The sequence below is a fragment of the Stegostoma tigrinum genome, chromosome 6 (assembly GCF_030684315.1).
Source record: "Stegostoma tigrinum isolate sSteTig4 chromosome 6, sSteTig4.hap1, whole genome shotgun sequence".
NCBI lineage: Eukaryota > Metazoa > Chordata > Chondrichthyes > Orectolobiformes > Stegostomatidae > Stegostoma > Stegostoma tigrinum.
In genome coordinates, this window is record NC_081359.1 from 12,940,594 (window position 1) to 12,960,382 (window position 19,789).

Consider the following 19,789-nt stretch of genomic DNA (forward strand, 5'->3'; position numbering starts at 1 on the left):
GCTATTCCAAACCTACTGCAACTTTTTAAAGATTCTAGAATGTCTCAGCAATGGTGAGTCATTGTGAGAACAATGCATGGTAAGATGTGACTAGAATCACGTAAGGAGTATACTGTATGGATAGAGTAGGTAATTTAGTGAAGTAGGTTTGGTAAGATATTTTGAGAATAACTGTGGGCATGGAGGGAGGGCTTCAATGTCAGGCAAAATACATCAAGGGCCAGAAGGAATTGACTGGATAATTTTATAACATATTCTTCAGGTTTTCCTTTAGGGCAGGAGGAAGGGTCTCACAGGAAGTTTTAAATGTCCCTTGTGCAACAGCAAAACATGGAAAGATCTGTCCTCTACATGCCTGGTTCCTGATGAATCACTCATTGCTTCACACTCTACTTAAGGAAAAGTGTCTCCCATCTTCTAGTCAGAGCCCCAGTCATGGTCATCCATCTCTCCAATCACATTCTCATGTCCCAGATCTCATAAACTCTCATTGTGACAACATTCTATTAATTTGCTTTCATTCTGGTCAATGATCAGAAGACCATTTGATTTAATTAAATAAAGCTCTGCTGTTGACATAAGTAGGGCACAGTTTTGCTGACTGTGCAAGATCCTTCAATCAGTTACAGCCTCCCCCACACTCTCCCACTATCATATAAATATCAGGGCAAATGCAGAATATTTATAATACTTTCTGCAGGCATCAATGTCTGAGGATTGGGAAAAATTGTTGTCATTCTATAAATGTATTTTCATCATTTAATCCAACATCAGAGGTCAAATATGATTTCATTGCCGCCTCATTGATGGCACCATGCTAGGGAACAGTGTATAAGGAGGTAAAACCTGTAAAGAAATATTGATTTGCGAATGGGCAAAACTGGGGCAAACAGACTTCAATCTGAGCAAATACACTTGTACAAAGGGTGAAAAACTTGATATGGTAGTGGCCTTGGCCAGCATACTCTCTTTCTCAAACAGGCAGCAAAAGTGCCGACTGAACTGCTTCCTTTGTGTTCTATGAGGCAAATTATGCATTGTTTTAATATTTTTCTTTCGACAGATACAAAAAAGTCTTTTGCTGTATGAGATGTGCCAAAGTCTCGAACCACTGTTTGTCCCTTCAGTATGGCCAGAACTGCCTTTTCGAATTTTCATTAAATGTGATTAGAGTGCAGTATAAGGAATTAAAATTGACAATTGTATTCTTCTCTAAGATGTTGTTTAGAAATGAACCCATTAATATTCTGAATCATTGCTTATGAATGATGTTTGGATATGTAAATATCATTGTATATGTATTTACCATCAGTTGGTTTTACTGACGAAATGCATGTATTAAAAGTATAAGTCTTTAACAACAATTAACTGTACCTCATAATAATTGTCTTCTCAATTAATTGTATCTCAAAGAACTGTGGTCACTTGAATAGGAAACAATGATGTGAAATACATCATTCGCTTCAATGAATATCTGATTAAATAAAGCCAAACAGTGAACAAACACAGAACACAATTCATTTTAAAAAAAGACAGACACATACATATCTAGTTTCTGTCAGTAGATTGCAAATTAGAAATTAACCCATTTAGTGTGACTGTGTAAGACTTCACATTTTGAACTGTCTGGACTTGGAGAGTTTATTTAAACGTCTGTTCTGGAATCTGAATTGACTCCGTGGTCCAAATGGTTACCATGCAAATAAGTGTCTTCATCATGATGAAAACGGCAGACATGTCTGAAAATCACAAATCCCACCCTCGAGTACGATCTCTCCTAGTTTTGTTTCGGACAAGAATTGGAATGGATCACATTTTATATATTCGCATTTTTTTGGAGGTAGGCGACCACTTAATTATTAGCTCCCTCAGCTGAAGTGGAATTTTGGTGGAATGTAGTGTGTACAACAAAAGCTACACATTAAACCCAGCAAGCGCTGGACAGAACTTTGTGGATTCACATGGATAGCTGTGGTACTCCTTTAGGTTTGGAGCATCTGTGGAGACAGAAGCGAAGTTGGCAGTCCAATATAAGTCTTCTTCAGCAGCTGGAAAGAGAGAAATGGAGTTAACATCTTTAATCCGATATGATTCTTCATGAGAATCTTTCGTTCTATGCCTATTTAGCAAATCAAGGAACCAGCTTTTAATTGTCATTAACTTGTCAATTCTGAAGAAGAGTCATATTGGACTCAAAGTTAACTCTGTTTCTTTCTTCACAGATGCTGCCAGACTGGCTGAGTTTCTCCAGCATCTGCAGTATTTTGTTTTTACCCCTTTGAAATTGGTCCACCTTTGGTGGAGTTAAGGTGCTCTTTGGTAGATGTCACATGCACTTTGGATTAGGTCAGGTGCCCATTAAGAAAGTGAGGTGCCTTTTGAAATTAAAATTTAAAGATAGGCATACAACTGTGTAATGCTTATTACACAGCATAATGTGTAATAATTTACATTACATGTAAATTAAGGATGCACAAACACATTCCTGCCAGGCACGTTGGAACCATCAACAGACCAATCAAGATCAACTATCAAAACTGTCCGAAGCACTTGTCAAAGAGACCTGTTCAGAGTATCAAGACCAGTCAAGAGGACTTGTCAAATGCAACAGTCAAACTGTCGAGACATTTCAAAAAGTCCATCTTTTTTAATGTCTTGAGTTTTTTTTAAAATGATTGTTTTCTTATTCACGCTATCCTTTGACATAAACCTGTGGGTTTCAATTTCTGGATTAGTACTGTATGACTAATTGCATAAACTCTCATTATCATAACAGGATACCTATTATCCCACTGACCTCATTGTATACATATATTCGGTGACCTCAGCTTTTGCAACAATGGCAAAGTCATTCATCCACTTCTAATGCTGTCTAATATAAAAGAATTGACATTGATCCTCGGTACTACCAACTTTTATCTCAAATTTATTCCTAAGTGCACTGAAATCATAGAGTCTCCTTAGAAGTGACTACAGAAAGGTGCACAATGAAAATGGACAATCACACAGCGAACAGCTGTGAATTAAACGCTTTCAATACTGCATTCTTAATTCCGTCCCTTCCTGGTGTGCCGAAAGTACACAGATGACTGCAGACTCATTGTCCACTCTGCACCAGATTTGCAAGCCATTCTTAACCTCTTCAATTCTACATACAGGCCACACAGCCTATTCTTGAGTGTTACCAAACCTTAACTCATGTATTAAATCACACCCAGTAGTGAAATATACCATATTAATAACTGAAAGAACTGCGGATGCTGTAAATCAGAAACAAAAACAGAAATTGCTAGAAAAGCTCAGCATGTCAGGCAGCATGTGTTGAAGAAACGAGAGTTAACATTTCAGGTCTGGGTTCTGAGGAAGAGTCATCAAAGAAATTCAGCAGGTCTGGAAGCAACATATCTAGCAGGGTGAATGAGATCAAACATTTTCCAACGGCAGAAAAGTTAGTAACGGGATGAACTGGTTTTGAGGTGTTAAGTCAAAGAACACTGAAGGCACATGGACATAAGATATTAAATGAGCTAATATTATAAATCATAAAATTATACAGTATTGTAGTACAGTAGAGGACCTTCAGCTCATTGAGATTGTACTGCCGTGTTATGGTTTGAATGCATTGCCTGAGATGATGGTGGAAACAGATTCCAGCATAAGGTTCAAAATGAAATTGAATATATGCTTGAAATGTAAAAAATGTTTCGTGCATTAGGGATAAGATGGGAAAATGAAAGTAGCTGTTTCAATAAGCCAGTACTGGCATGATGACCTCAAGGGCCCCATTCTGTGCTGTGTTACACACGCGTATTCTGGGGAGTCAATTAGCTCTGTTGGATAGTTAGTGAGTGATACTAACAGTGTGGGTTTGATTCCTGCGCTGGATGACGTTATTCTGAAGGACTTTCCTTCTCAACCTCTCCTCTTGCCTAATACGTGGTGACCCTTAAAAGCCTCCTTAGATTGAAGCAACACCAATTATTTCCCACTGAAGTTAATGATGACGTTACCTTTATTCTCTGATTCAACTATTCACTGCCATCACCGCACAGTGCCCTCCAGTGGCCATATCATATGGCAATTGAAGCAGATGTTATTTATCATTGACTGCGTAACAACGTTCACATGTATCAGAATCACAGAATCCTTACAGTGTGGATGCAAACCATTCAGCCCCTCGAGTCCATACCGACCCTCTGAACAACATCTCATCCAGAACTAGCCCTGTAACCCTACATTTTCCTTGGCTACTCCACGTTGCCTGCACATTCCAGGACACTATGGGCAATTTAACATGGCCCATTCCACATAACCTGCACATCTTTGGTCTATGGGAGGAAACCATAGCACCCGGGAAAAAGCACTCAGACATGGGGAAAATGTGCAAATTCCACACAGTCGCCCAAAGCTGGAATTAAATCCAGGTCCCTATGGTGTGTGGTAGTAGTGCTAACCACTGAGCACTGTGCTGGAAAGTGCTGGAAAAACAAATTGTGTTTCATAGGAGATAACACGGTGTGAAGCTGGATGAACACAGCAGGCCAAGCAACATCTGAAGATGGGTTTTCTGAAGAAGATTTTCTGAAGAAGGGTCTCGACCCAAAATGTCAAACATTCCTGCTCCTCGTATGCTGCTTGGCCTGCTGTGTTCATCAGTTTCACACTCTGTTATCTCAGATTCTCCAGCATCAGCAGTTCCTACTATCTCTGTAACAATTTTAACACCACTGCAAGACCTCTTCTAAGGATGCCCACCTTAAAGAAGCTACCCTCCTCACTTCAAAAAAACCTCAGTTCATCCCTCTCCCACTGCAACCCTCTTGTACTTTCTTCGGCCCTGAAACTGCGTTTCTTAAGAGCTGTAGAGAGTGAAATGGAGTCAATCTTTTTAAACTGAAATGCATATTCTTTAGAACTGACAAGTTGAAAAGATTATTACAAGGTTTAGCAAGATCCTTAGTTAATGAACAGGGACAAAACTGAAGATTGTAAAAAAGAATTTTACTAGATTTGTAATTTTAATTCTCTCTCCTAGATGCTCCCATAGCTACTAAGGTTTCCTGCACTTTCTGATTTTACGTCACATGAAGATTGGCGAACGTGCTGCCATTATTTAAGAAATGTTAATGATAAGCCAGTGTACTATAGGCTGGTGAACTTGACACAGGTGATGTGCAAGATGTTGGAGGAGATCCTGACGGATGTGATTTACATCTATTTGGAAAGGCAACAACTGATTATGGATAGTCAACATGGCTTTCCGCCTGGGCAATCCTATTTCACTAGCTTGATTGAGTTTTTTGAAGAAGTAATGAAAAGATCGATGAAGGCACAGCAGTGGGCATGATCTATACATTCAGTAATGTGTGTGAATGGTTCCGCTTGCTGGACTGGTTAGCAAGATTAGATCATGTGCAACACGGGGACAGCTAACTGGCTCAAAGGTAGGAGACAGAGGGTAGTAGTGGAGTGTTGCCTTTCAGACTGGAGAGCTGTGACCAGCAGTGTGCCACAAAGATCATCCACTGCTTTGTCATTTAGAGAAATGGTTTGGATGTGAACATAGGGGGTGCTGTTATTTTGTCTGCAGACGATACCAAAACTAGAGGTGTAGTGGACAGCGAGGGCGGTTACCTCAGAATACAACGGGACCTTGATCAGATGGGCTGATGGGCCAGAGTGGCAGATGCAGTCTGATTGAGATAAATATGAGCTGCTGCATTTTGAAGCGTCAGCCTTCCTGCTCCTCTGATGCTGCTTGGCCTGCTGTGTTCATCCAGCTCTTCACCTTGTTATCTCAGAGCAGAACTTATACACTTAAATGTAAGGTCCTGTTGCTGAACAAAGAGATTTTGGAGTGCAAGTTCATGGTTCCTTGAAAATGGAGTTGTAGGTGGACAGTATAGTGAAGAAGGTTTTTGGTATGCTTACCTTGATTGGTCAGTGCATTGAGTATAGGAGTTGGGAGGTCATGTTGCGGCTGTACAGGATATTGGTTAGACCACATAGAATATTGCGTTCAATTTTGGTCTCCATGCTATAGGAGGGATGTTTTGAAACTTAAAAGGGATCAGAAAAGATTTATGCAGATGTTGCAGGATTGGAGGGTTTGAGCTAAAGGGACAGACTGAATAGACTGGAGCTATTTTCCCTGGAGCATCAGAGGCTGAGGGGTGACCTTATAGACATTTATAAAATCATGAGGAGCATGGATAGAATGAGTAGCCAAGGTCTTTTTCCTGGGGTGAGAGAGCCCAGAAATAGAGGGCTTGGGTTTCAGGTGAGAACAGAATTATTTAAATGGGCCTAAGGGGCAACTTTTTCACACAGGGTGGGTGCATATATGGAATGAGCTGCCAGAAGAAGTGCTGGAGTTGGGTATGATTACAACATTTAGAAGGAATCTGGATTGGAATGTGAACGGGAGGGGTTTACAGTGATATGGGTCAAATGTTGGCAAATGGGACTAGATTTGGTCAAGATATTTGGTCAGTATGAATGAGTTGGGCCAAAGGGTATCTTTCCGTGCTGTACATCCCAATGACTCTATAGGAGATAATGGGAACTGCAGATGCTGGAGAATTCAAAGATAATAAAATGTGAGGCTGGATGAACACAGCAGGCCAAGCAGCATCTCAGGAGCACAAAAGCTGACATTTCAGGCCTAGACCCTTCATCAGAGAGGGGGGTGGGGAGAGGGAACTGGAATAAATAGGGAGAGAGGGGGAGGCGGACCGAAGATGGAGAGTAAAGAAGATAGGTGGAGAGAGTATAGGTGGGGAGGTAGGGAGGGGATAGGTCAGTCCAGGGAAGACGGACAGGTCAAGGAGGTGGGATGAGTTTAGTAGGTAGATGGGGATGCGGCTTGGGGTGGGAGGAAGGGATGGGTGAGAGGAAGAACAGGTTAGGGAGGCAGAGACAGGTTGGACTGGTTTTGGGATGCAGTGGGTGGGAGGGAAGAGCTGGGCTGGTTGTGTGGTGCAGTGGGGGGAGGGGACGAACTGGGCTGGTTTAGGGATGCAGTAGGGGAAGGGGAGATTTTGAAACTGGTGAAGTGCACATTGATATCATTAGGCTGCAGGGTTCCCAGGCAGAATATGAGTTGCTGTTCCTGCAACCTTCGGGTGGCATCATTGTGGCAGTGCAGGAGGCCCATCATGGACATGTCATCTAGAGAATGGGAGGGGGAGTGGAAATGGTTTGCGACTGGGAGGTGCAGTTGTTTGTTGCGAACTGAGCGGAGGTGTTCTGCAAAGCGGTCTCCAAGCCTCCGCTTGGTTTCCCCAATGTAGAGGTAGCCACACCGGGTACAGTGGATGCAGTAGGCATTGGTGGGCTTGAAATGGACATCAGTTACAAGCTGGTTACCTGAGATGGAGACTGAGAGGTCCACATCTCCAGCACATCCCTCACCTTCCTGGACCTCTCAGTCTCCATCTCAGGTAACCAGCTCGAAACTGATGTCCATTTCAAGCCCACCGACTCCCACAGCTACCTAGAATACACCTCCTCCCACCCACCCTCCTGCAAAAATTCCATTCCCTATTCCCAATTCCTCCGCCTCCGCCGCATCTGCTCCCACGATAAGACATTCCACTCCCGCACATCCCAGATGTCCAAGTTCTTCAAGGACCGCAACTTTCCCCCCACAGTGATCGAGAACGCCCTTGACCGCGTCTCCCGTATTTCCCGCAACACATCCCTCACACCCCGCCCCCGCCACAACCGCCCTGAGGATCCCCCTCGTTCTCACACACCACCCCACCAACCTCCGGATACAACGCATCATCCTCCGACACTTTCGCCATTTACATTCCGACCCCACCACCCAAGACATTTTTCCATCCCCACCCCTGTCTGCTTTCCGGAGAGACCACTCTCTCCGTGACTCCCTTGTTCGCTCCACACTGCCCTCCAACCCCACCACACCCGGCACCTTCCCCTGCAACCGCAGGAAATGCTTGCCCCCACACCTCCTCCCTCACCCCCATCCCAGGCCCCAAGATGACATTCCACATTAAGCAGAGGTTCACCTGCACATCTGCCAATGTGGTATACTGCATCCACTGTACCCGGTGTGGCTTCCTCTACATTGGGGAAACCAAGCGGAGGCTTGGAGACCGCTTTGCAGAACACCTCCGCTCAGTTCGCAACAAACAACTGCACCTCCCAGTCGCAAACCATTTCCACTCCCCCTCCCATTCTCTAGATGACATGTCCATCATGGGCCTCCTGCACTGCCACAATGATGCCACCCGAAGGTTGCAGGAACAGCAACTCATATTCCGCCTGGGAACCCTGCAGCCATATGGTATCAATGTGCACTTCACCAGTTTCAAAATCTCCCCTTCCCCTACTGCATCCCTAAACCAGCCCAGTTCGTCCCCTCCCCCCACTGCACCACACAACCAGCCCAGCTCTTCCCCTCCACCCACTGCATCCCAAAACCAGTCCAACCTGTCTCTGCCTCCCTAACCTGTTCTTCCTCTCACCCATCCCTTCCTCCCACCCCCAGCCGCACCCCCATCTACCTACTAACCTCATCCCACCTCCTTGATCTGTCCGTCTTCCCTGGACTGACCTATCCCCTCCCTACCTCCCCACCTATACTCTCTCCACCTATCTTCTTTACTCTCCATCTTCGGTCTGCCTCCCCCTCTCTCCCTATTTATTCCAGTTCCCTCTCCCCATCCCCCTCTCTGATGAAGGGTCTAGGTCCGAAACGTCAGCTTTTGTGCTCCTGAGATGCTGCTTGGCCTGCTGTGTTCATCCAGCCTCACATTTTATTACCAATGACTCTATGGCTCTACTTCTACTTGCAAAGCATTTTGCTTTTACAGTGGATTCCTTTGTTCTGTTAATCAGCTGTTATGTGGTACGGCGGACCGATAGGCACAGAGAATGTGCTTCGACTAAACGGCCTGTGGCAAAGTCTACGGGGAGTGATCCTCAGTCAGACTGTAGGAAACAGTTTTCAGTCAGTGGTTCGAGGACAGTGTGCTACATCAGCCCAGCGCCTTGGACACCGCCTGTGGTCACAGGCTGTGCAATATAATCGGGAGAGATTTACAGAGGGCTGTGCTTTTTTCTCTGTCCATTCGGCTTTGCGGAACGACAACGTCAGACATCAAATTTCAAAATGCAGAGGCCAGAAACAGCAAAACCGCGCTTCTCTGCAGAATTTGATAACCGACGTTAGCACATGGGGAGTTGAGCCTTTTTGTCCAACTCATTGGGATCGGGACTATGTATCGCTTCCTCCCGGCGACAGCACGCTGTGTCTGATGCAGGGTCCGGGCGGTTCTTGCGGATCCGCCGCTACTCTCGGGGAATCTGGGCTCAGCGGCTGCGGGTTTGTAGCACAGGGGGATGGAACCGGGGCTGAGACTGGGACCGGGGAATGGAACCGGGGCTGGGTTCGGGTCCGGGGAATGGAAGCGGGGCCGGGGCCGGAACCGGGGCCGGGTTCGGGTCCGGGGAATGGAACCGGGGCCGGGACCGGGATGGAACCGGGACCGGGGGCTGGGTTCGGGTCCGGGGAATGGAACCGGGGCCGGGATGGAACCGGGGGTGGAACCGGGACCGGGACCGGGGGCTGGGTCCGGTGAATGGAACTGGGCTGAAACCGGGAGCCGGGATGGAGCCGGGGCTGGGACTGGGACCGGGGAATAGAACCGGGGCTGGAACCGGGACCGGGGGCTGGGTTCGGGCAACGGGACCGGGGCCTAGGTCCGGGACCGGGATGGAACTGGGACCGGGACCGGGGGCTGGGTTCGGGTCCGGGGAATGGAACCGGGACCGGGAGCCGGGGAATCTGGGCTCAGCGGCTGCAGGTTTGTAGAGCAGGGGCATGGAACCCGGGGCTGGGACCGGGAACCGGGATGGAGCCTGGGCTGACAGGGAACCAGGAGCCACAGCCAGTGTACAGGGGACAGAGAGAACAAGATGTTTAAAGGAAAAACAGAAATTGCTGGGGAAACTCGGAGGAAGCAGGGTGATGATGCTTCAAGAGAGCTAGTAGGAACTGCCGATGCTGGAGAATCTGAGATAACACGGTGTGAAGCTGGATGAACACAGCAGGCCAAGCAGCATCAGAGGAGCCGGAAAGTTTGATGTTTCTTCTTCCAGACCCGAAACGTCAAACCTTCCTGCTCCTCTCACGCCGCTTGCCTGATAATGCTTGAAGTTGGGTGTGAACACTTGTTCAGAATGGGGCAGTTTCGCTGCTACAGCAGGTTTTCTAAGTTGCAAAGCAGCAAACTCTGCAACGAGAGAGCACTGGTGACAGCCAGCTCTGTTTGACAGTAGGAAAGACTTCCACTGTCTTCACATGCAGCTGTGGTCACACCAGCTGAATATTCCAGGTCCGTACACAATATCTCGGGATAACAAGGCGTAGAGCTGGACGAACACGGCAGGCCAAGCAGCATCAGAGGAGCAGGAAGGCTGGCGTTTCGGGCCTCGACCCTTGACCACAAAATGGCATTTTCTGTCTATCTCCCTGCTGTGTTCATCCAGCACTACACCTTGTTATCTCGGATTCACCAGCATCTGCAGTTCCTCCTAGCTCTGAAGTAATATCCCGGGAATTGTCAGGACTGCTACACTCTGCAGCACTCACAACAGCCTGCAACTTTCCATTGTGAGTGTTCTGCATCCTTGCGGTGTTGTGCCTTCCCAGCCACACGGAGGGTGTCTTAGCACAGGAAGAGGATGCAGGAGCAAATAAACAGTCTCCTCATTGATCTTAGTAAGATAATAGTTCAGCACAACATCGTGGGCCAAAGGGCCTGAACTGAGCTGTACTGTACTATCCCCTACGGGGAAGGGGAAGGCATGGATCCTGAGGTCCACAGAAAGGGAAGACTGCAATTCATTCATTTTTTGAAAGTTAACTGGTGAGCCTGGAGTGGTGAAGGCTGAAGTTTGGCCTTTTAAAGGTGCTTAGGCAACGCTGCCATGGTGCCTTTACTTCCTCCATCTGTTATTTCTGTTTACAATCAAAATACTGAATTTTCCCATTTTTCAAGTGAGATTCATAGCGATTCATACCATGGCTGGTATCAACTGTTTTCACATAATCTTGCACTCTTCATCTCATCAGGTCTGTCACTGGGCCCTTTGGCACCAGTCTGGTAGAATTGTACAGCAGGAGAGGTGGAAGTGGTCACTTCTGCCAAGACTTTGTGTAGTTCATGCTTCTGGTGCCATGGCTAAACATCCACAGCACTTAAGGTGCTGTAAGCTAGGAACTGCCCTCCACATTATGCTGTACCAGCATAAACTTCCAGGAAAGAGCACCTCTGCCTTTTAGCTCAGACAGAAAACGGGACAACAGCTTGTCGTGGTTGTCACCTCAACCAACCACGACAGTCAAGGTGTTTGAACATGCTGCTGTACAGCTCCATGCTGGGTCAGTCTCACATCTTCACCGTATGTGCTTCAATTAAATGGACATGTAGCAAAGTCTAAGGGGACTGGACCTCAGTCAGATCAAGGGGAATAGCTTTTAGTCAGTGAGTCTGAGCACAGTAAGCCAAAGGCAGTGTCAGATATCAGCCCAGGGTCTTTGACAGTCAGTGAGTCATAGTTGATGGTCAAATCTGAAGGTGTAGTGCAATCAACACACGAACAACTGAGAACAAGTTTGTGGTTGAAGGTACTGGTAAAATGCAGGAAATTACATTTCGTGGATGTGAGTTTGCTCGCTGAGCTGGAAGGTTAGTTTTCAGACATTTCGTCACCATTCTAGGTAACATCATCAGTGAGCCTCCGACGAAGCGCTGGTGTTATGTCCCGCTTTCTATTTATCTGGTTAGGTTTCCTTGGGTTGGTGATGTCATTGGGTACCCTATGAACACAGTCCGCCGATTTCTCAGCGACAAACTCAAACAAACAGACAAAACGGGCTCAGAAACCATAACCACTCTCCCCTACATCAAAGACATTTCTGAAATGACTGCCAGACTACTCGGACCTCTTGGCATCAGGGTAGCCCACAAACCCACCAACACACTAAAACAGCAACTAATGAACTTAAAAGACCCTATACAGACAACAAGCAAAACGAACGTCATCTACAAAATACCTTGCAAGAACTGTGACAAACACGACATTGGACAAACTGGCAGAAAGCTAGCCACCAGGATACATGAACATCAACTAGCCACAAAACGACATGACCCACTATCACTCGTATCCTTACACACAGATGAGGAAGGACACCACTTTGATTGGGACAACACATCCATCCTAGGACAAGCCAAACAGACACATGCACAAGAATTCCTAGAAGCATGGCATTCCAACCGGAATTCCATCAACAAATACATTGACTTGGAGCCAATCTACCATCCTCTCAGAAAAAGAACAGGAAATGACATCACCAACACAGGAAATGACATCACCAACCCAAGGAAACCCAACCAAATAAATAGAAAGTGGGACATAACACCAGCGCTTTGTCGGAGGCTCACTGTTGATGTTACCTGGAACGGTGACAAAACATCTGGGAACAAACCGGTAAGCTCAGTGAACTAGCTTACATCTCGAACACAATAAAGACCCACTCTCTTGTGGACCGAGAGGAGGAGAGTGCTATCTTGGAGGTGAAAGGAGGACGTCGGGTTGGCTGTGCACCCTTGCGACCAGTGGATCTTAATGCTGGCTTCGGCCTAACGCTGGTTCAGGGGAGCAGCCAACCTGCAACGATGGCTGTGGCAAGTGCTCGTGCCCCAGGTCAGGGGGTCCAGAACACCATCAGTGTTTCTGCAAAGAAGGTGGATGAAGGTGCAGCTGTGGACCGCACCTTCTTCGTGAAGAGGGTCCTGTTGGTCTGCTGCGGACATTTACTGCCTGCAGGATTTCCCCGGAGGAGGTTTTTACGACGTGACCTTCAGGAGTGCCAAGCTTTGTGAGCGCTTCCTGGAGGTTTGAGGAGAAAGGAGGTGAGGGCCCCCTCTCTGTATTGACCGCTGTCCCACTGTTTGTGATGCCAGCACAGAGGAGCCGTATGGTGACTGTACACATGTACAACCCGCATGTGCCAGCAGTTGATGTCCTGACCTTCCTCGGAAGGTATGTGAAGGTGGAAGGGGACCTAACTGACATCGTGGACCCCTTTGGCATCTGGACGAGTAAGAGGCAAGTCAAGGTGACGCTGAGGATGGGCGCGGACGGGAATGTCGTACACCCACCATCCAGCTTCGTGATCGGCGGGAGCAAGGGCTACCTGACCTATGCAGGGCAACCTAAAGTCTGCCATGCCTGTCGTAGGTCAGGTCATGTGGCGGCCGACTGCAAAGCCACGATCTGCAGGGAGGAGGGACACCTCGCAAAGGACTGCCCACAAGAGAAAAGCTGCAACCTTTGCGGGGAAGCGGGCCACCTCTATAGGGCATGCCCGCAGCGGGGGACCACCTACGCCCAGGTCGCCGGCAGGGGCAATGCGGGGCCAACCACCCCGGAGGAAAGGAAGGCACCAGGGCCCAGCAAGGACCCCACTAACGTGCAGGAGGGCCAGGCCGTGCAGGAGGGCCCAGCCCCGCAGGATGGGGCCGAGGCCAGCAAAGCACCCCTGCAGGCTCTGATCCCCCCCGACAACCCGGAGCTGATGGAGGCGACGACAGGCGACCCAGGGGAGTGGACAACAGTCCAGAAAGTGAGGAGGAAGGTGCGTCGACGGGCCCAGGAACCGCAACAATCAGGTGGGAAGAGGCAGCTACAGGGGGGCTATAAGAGCCCCTCTGATGAGGGGGATTTGGAGAGGGCCCACCCGAAGCAGAAGTGAAAGATCTCGAGGGAGAAGGAAAGCAGCACCCCGCTTCCAGGTGACGGGAGGCGTCCTGAGGCTCCCTCCAACACCCAGTCAAGTGCCGCTGGAGCACTGGAGGGCCCCCCGGAACTTCCAGGCGGGTAGGAGGAAACCGCGCGTCCCCAGCCTGACCCAGAGCCGGACCCTCCTGCCTCCGCACCCCTGACGGGGGGATGCCACCTGGAAGGCAGCACGGACGGTTTCCTGAGCCCGGAGAGCGTCCAGCAGTTAGCCCGGGCAATAAGCATGAAGGGACAGATGGAGGGGCTGGACCTTGGACTTGGGGAGGGTACTGCAGTCACTGCCCACAATGGGGGTACGAGTTGCGAGCATTAATGTGCGCAGCTTCAAGTCAACCGCAAGATGTGTGTCCACATTGGCCTACCTGACCACCATCAAGGTGGACCTCCTGTTTCTGCAGGAGTGCGGGATACCGCACCTCGGCAGGTACGGAAAATGGTCTGGCGCCTGGACCTGCGGGCCTTCGATCTGGTCGGGGGGTAACGACTGTCGCTCCTCGGGCCTGGCTATTCTGCTGCGGGGGCGCGACTTCACCATCTCTCAAGTTCAGGAGGTGGTGGGGGGGGGCGCCTCCTAGTGGCTGACGTCACCTACAGGAATGCTCCCCTGAGGCTGATCAACGTGTACGCCCCAGCGGTACGGAGTGAGCGGTTGGCCGTCCTGCAGCGGCTTCCACCCCTGCTGGCTACGTCCAGGCCGGTCATCCTAGGTGGAGACTTCAACTGCATCATTGCAGATGGAAGATCCGGCGTGGGGACAGCGGGTGGGGGGAGTCAACTGGACGTCACGTCCAGATTCCTGATGGGCACGGTGAAGGACGCCAAGCTGCTCGACGTCTTCAGCACCCCTGCAGACGGAGCGCAGCAGAGGTACACCTGGCCGCGGCCAGACGGGTCTATCCGCTCAAGGATAGACTTCCTGTTTGTGTCACGGACGTTCTCGGTCAGGTCCACCGGCGTCAAGCCAGTGTTCTTCTCTGACCACTGCCTCCTGCTGGCCGACTGTCACTTACAGGACGACCAGCCAGCCGGCAAGGGGACGTGGAAGCTCAACACTACTCTGTTGACCCCAGACAACGTCGAGGAGCTTAAGGGGGAGTACGCTGGTTGGAGAACCGTGAAACCCCTCTCCAGGCGATTGGTGGGAGACGGTGAAGGAGAACATCAAGAGGTTCTTTGTCCTCCAGGGTGTTCAGAAGGCAAGAAAGAGGCGGGGAAAGCTGTCGCGACTCCAGAAAAGGGTGCAGAACCTGCTCCTTCTGCAGTTGATGGGGGTCGATGTCACAGAGGACCTCCGCGAGGTGAGGGGCAAGCAAGCCTCGCTCTTCACCGCAGAGGCCTCCAGGATAATCTTCCGGTCCAGGGTCCGCTCCTTGGAGCAGGACGAGACGTGCTCGCGTTTCTTCTTTCAGAAGGTGCACAAAGAGAGCTCTGTGCTTAGCCAGCTAAAGGAGGACGATGGCTCGGTGACGTCGTCTCGGCCCGACATTTTGAGGATCAGCAGATCCTTCTCTGCTGGACTGTACGACATGAAGCCCACGGACAGCACGGCCTCCGAGTCGTTCCTGTCGTCTATTACGGAGGTCTTAGACGACGGCACGAGGGAGTGGCTGGACCGGCCGATATCCCTGGACGAGCTGACCAGAGCCCTCAAGTCCTTGGAGAGGAATATGACTCCCGGAAGTGACGGCTTACCGGTGGAGCTGTATTCCGCTCTGTGGGGCCTGGTCGGCCAGGACCTGCTGGAGGTGTACGATAGTGCGCTTCAGGCAGGGGAAATGTGCAAGTCATGAGGAAGGGCATCATCACCCTCGTTTACAAGAGGAAGGGGGAGAGGGAAGAAATTAAGAATTGGCGTCCCATTTCACTTTTGAACGTGGACTACAAAATCCTGGCCAAGGTCTTAGCCAACCGGGTCAGGTCTGTCCTGGAGTCAGTGATTCACCCTGACCAAACCTGTGCTGTGCCGGGCAGGAAGATTGCTAAGAGCCTCGCGCTCATCAGGGATACGATCGCCTACGTACAGGACAGGCGGGTGGACACCTGCCTCGTCAGCCTGGACCAGGAGAAGGCCTTCGACAGGGTCTCTCATGCTTACATGAGGGATGTCCTCTCCAAATTGGGGTTCAGGGACAGCATCCGCAATTGGATCTGGCTGCTCTGCGCCAACATCGTTAGCGCAGTCTCGATCAACGGGTGGGAATCAGACATTTTTCCTGTGAGATCTGGAGTCAGGCAGGGCTGCCTGCTCTCTCCTGTCATGTTCGTGTGCTGCGTGGAGCCCTTCGCCGCCTCCATCAGGAAAGACGTGAGCCTGAAGGGCGTGACTATCCCAGGCAGCGGAGGCCTTCAGGCCAAGACCTTCCTGTACGTGGACGATGTCGCCATCTTCTGCACCGATCCAATCGTCGGTCGGTGAGTAGACTATGGGACATCTGCGGCCAGTTTGAACTGGCCTCAGGTGCTAAAGTCAATAGGGGTAAGAGCGAGGTCATGTTCTTCGGGAACTGGGACGACCGCTCCTTCATCCCCTTCACCGTCAGGACAGACTACCTGAAGGTGCTGGGTGTTTGGTTTGGTGGAGCTGGGGCGTGCACTAAGACTTGGGAGGAGCATATCACCAAATTGAAGCAGAAGCTGGGCAGGTGGACGCTCTGGTCCCTCTCCATCGCGGGCAAGAACCTGGTTGTCAGGTGCGAGGGGCTTTCGGTACTGTTGTATGTGGCGCAGGCCTGGCCTATTCCCTGGACCTGCGCCGCTGCAGTCACCCGGGCCATCTTCCACTTCATTTGGGGGTCGAGGATGGACCGGGTCCGCAGGGACACCATGTACAAAGACCTGGGAAATGGGGGAAAGGGCGTACCGAACGCCACCCTCGCCCTGACGGCTACCTTTGTGTGCGGCTGCATCAAGCTGTGCGTAGATCCTCAGTACGCAAACACCAAGTGTCACTACTTTACTGAGGTTCTACCTGTCCCCGGTGTTGCAAAGGATGGGCCTGGCCTTATTGCCGCGGAATGCTCTGAGTAGTTGGACCGTTCCGTACCACCTGTCCTTTGTGGAGAAATTTTTGAAAGGAAACACCTTTTGACCACAAGGCCGTCAGGCAGTGGTCAGCACGTAGTATCCTCAGGACCCTTCGGGAAAAGGAGAGGGTGGATCCCGTCGTGTGGTTCCCCACGCAGACTGCCATAGTTGTTTCACAGAATGCCTCCTCGCCAGAACTTTCAAACAGGCACAAGGACATTGCTTGGCTGGCGGTGAGAGGGGCTCTGCCAGTGAGATCCTTTATGCATGCCCGGAATCTCTGCACCACCGCACGCTGCCCTCGAGGTGGCTGCGGGGGGGGGGGGGACGAGACTGTCGATCACCTCCTTCTGGAGTGTGCCTATGCGCAGGAGGTCTGGAGGGGGGATGCAGTGGTATTTGTCGAGGTTCGTCCCCAGCAGCTCCGTGACGCGGGACTCCGTGCTCTACGGGCTGTTTCCGGGGACACACACCGAGACCAGCATCAACTGCGCCTGGAGGACCATCAATGCGGTGAAAGACGCTCTTTGGTCTGCCAGCTGAAAGAACTGACCCCGACCGAGTGTTGTAGACTGGCGCACTCCAAGGTCCAGGACTATGTGCTGAGGGACGCGCTAAAGCTTGGGGCAGCCACCGCCAAGGCGCGGTGGGGAAAGACCACCATATGAAACCCTTCGTCCAGAATAGAAAAAAGAACCCTATCTGGTAACTGGGCCCAGCTGGCGCCTTCCCCAACTGGTCAGGGGGCCAACGGGGACTGTGCGGGGTGACGACTGCCGGGGTGTTTTCTTTGCTTTGTTTTTTTTTCCTTTTTTTTTCCTTTAGTTGGTGTATGTACCCCCTGGGTAACCCGGAGCAGCTTGCATGACTGGGTAGGTGTGTAAATATGTTTTATTTTTTGTACATCTTACGAATAAAGTATATTTTTTCAAATAAAAAAAAAGTGACGAAACGTCTGAAAACTAACCTTCCAGCTCAGCGAGCAAACTCACATCCAGAACCTCAACCTGAGCTACAAATCTTCTCAAAACTCGCTATTACATTTCCTCCTCATGCTGTTCGGAGAACTATCAGAGCTGAATTTCCGGTAATCAAAATGTATAAAAGATCCGACTGAAAACAACAGTGGGTGAGACAGATCTGCAAAGAAAGAGCAAGTTAAAGTTTTGAGTCGAGATGGCTCTTTATCAGAGCTGAGATTATTTCTAAACAAAGGAAATAGAGCACTGCATGATTATTTCTGCTTGTGCATAATGAATTCAGGAAAAGTCCAATTTCTGCTTTTCTATTTATATTTGGTTCAGTACAGCAACAAAAATAAAATGCAGAGGCACTGACATCATGGAAAAACCCCAACTCGTTTCTCTGAAGGAATTGTGAACCAGAGGAAATGCAGTCTTTTTATGCTCTCTTGCAAGTCTGAGTCTGGATAAAAATAAAACCAGTCTGACTCCAAGCCAAAAGACAAACAGATTCTAAACAAGACCTCACAACCAACATGCATTGTCTGACTTAAAATGTCACCTCTTCTTTAAAGTGATAAAACTTATAATCCTCTCAGGACCATGACTCGAAAGGAATTTGAAGATTTGTACATGCATATTACTCAACTAAAACTTCCTAACTGATTAAAGATTTAACAACATCTTAGGTTTGTTTAATACATCTTCATCAGTTGTGTGACCCTTTGATCTTTTACTTATAAATTCTGTGCCTAATGCCACCTGTCTCACTAACCGCTGAAGAAGGAGCAACGCTCTGAAAAAATATCCCCTCCCTACCTCCCCACCTATACTCTCCTCTCCACCTATCTTCTTTACTCTCCATCTTCGGTCCGCCTCCCCGTCTCCCTATTTATTCCAGAACCCTCACCCCATCCCCCTCTCTGATGAAGGGTCTAGGCCCGAAACGTCAGCTTTTGTGCTCCTGAGATGCTGCTTGGCCTGCTGTGTTCATCCAGCCTCACATTTTATTATCTTGCAACGCTCTGAAAGCTTCTGTTTTCAAATAAACCTGCTCGACTATAGCCTGGTGTTGTGTGATTTCTGATCCAACTCCCATGCGAGCAGACCATGTCTGGTGCCAATTTGCAGAACCTGGGCAGTTCTTGTTGTTCTGCTGCTACTCACAGTGTTTCTGGGCTTAGGGGCTGCAGGTGAACAGTTGGCGGGGGGGATAGGGGGGAGCTGGAGCTGGGGCCAGGGCCGGGACACCTCCACCCATGATAGACAGAGCCAGACAACAAAGTCTGGCGCTGGATGAACACAGCAGGACAAGCAGCATCTCAGGAGCACAAAAGCTGACGTTTCGGGCCTAGACTCTTTATCAGAAAAGACAGAGCAAGATTTTTTTTTAATCTAATATGTTCTCTTCCTTTATCGACAATTAACCTTTGTGTTTCTAAAAAAAAGCTGTGCAGTTTGGTTTTTGAAATAATAGATGAGCTTAAAGTTCATTGAAAATACGGTTTAAAAAGAACAACTGAGAACAAGTTTGTAGTTGAAGGTACTGGTAAAATGCAGGAAATTACATTTCCTCATGCTGTTCAGAGAACTATCAGAGCTGAATTTCCGGTAATCAAAATGTATAAAAGATCCGACTGAAAACAACAGTGGGTGAGACAGATCTGCAAAGAAAGAGCAAGTTAAAGTTTTGAGTCGAGATGGCTCTTTATCAGAGCTGAGATTATTTCTAAACAAAAGAAACAGAGCGCTGCATGATTATTTCTGCTTGTGCATAATGAATTCCGGAAAAGTCCAATTTCTGCAATTGTTTAGCGATAACAAGGTGCAGAGTTGGATGAACACAGCAGGCCAAGCAGCATCATAGCAGCATGCCGTCGATACATGCCTCCACGGTTATTTCTTTAACTGTGAGCCTAACCCTCCCTCTACGGGCCCCTTCTCCCACCTCCTACACAAGTCCTCCT

General features: G+C 49.1%; 1 long non-coding RNA gene across 1 annotated transcript; it reads right to left on the bottom strand.

The window, feature by feature from the left end:
• Positions 1-1,498: 1,498 nt before the first annotated feature.
• Positions 1,499-18,069, bottom strand: LOC125453491 (uncharacterized). The gene is made up of 2 exons (XR_007247776.2): positions 17,828-18,069; positions 1,499-2,048 (listed from the first exon to the last, which is right to left on the bottom strand). It is a non-coding gene; the product is annotated as an uncharacterized LOC125453491 (long non-coding RNA).
• Positions 18,070-19,789: the final 1,720 nt, after the last annotated feature.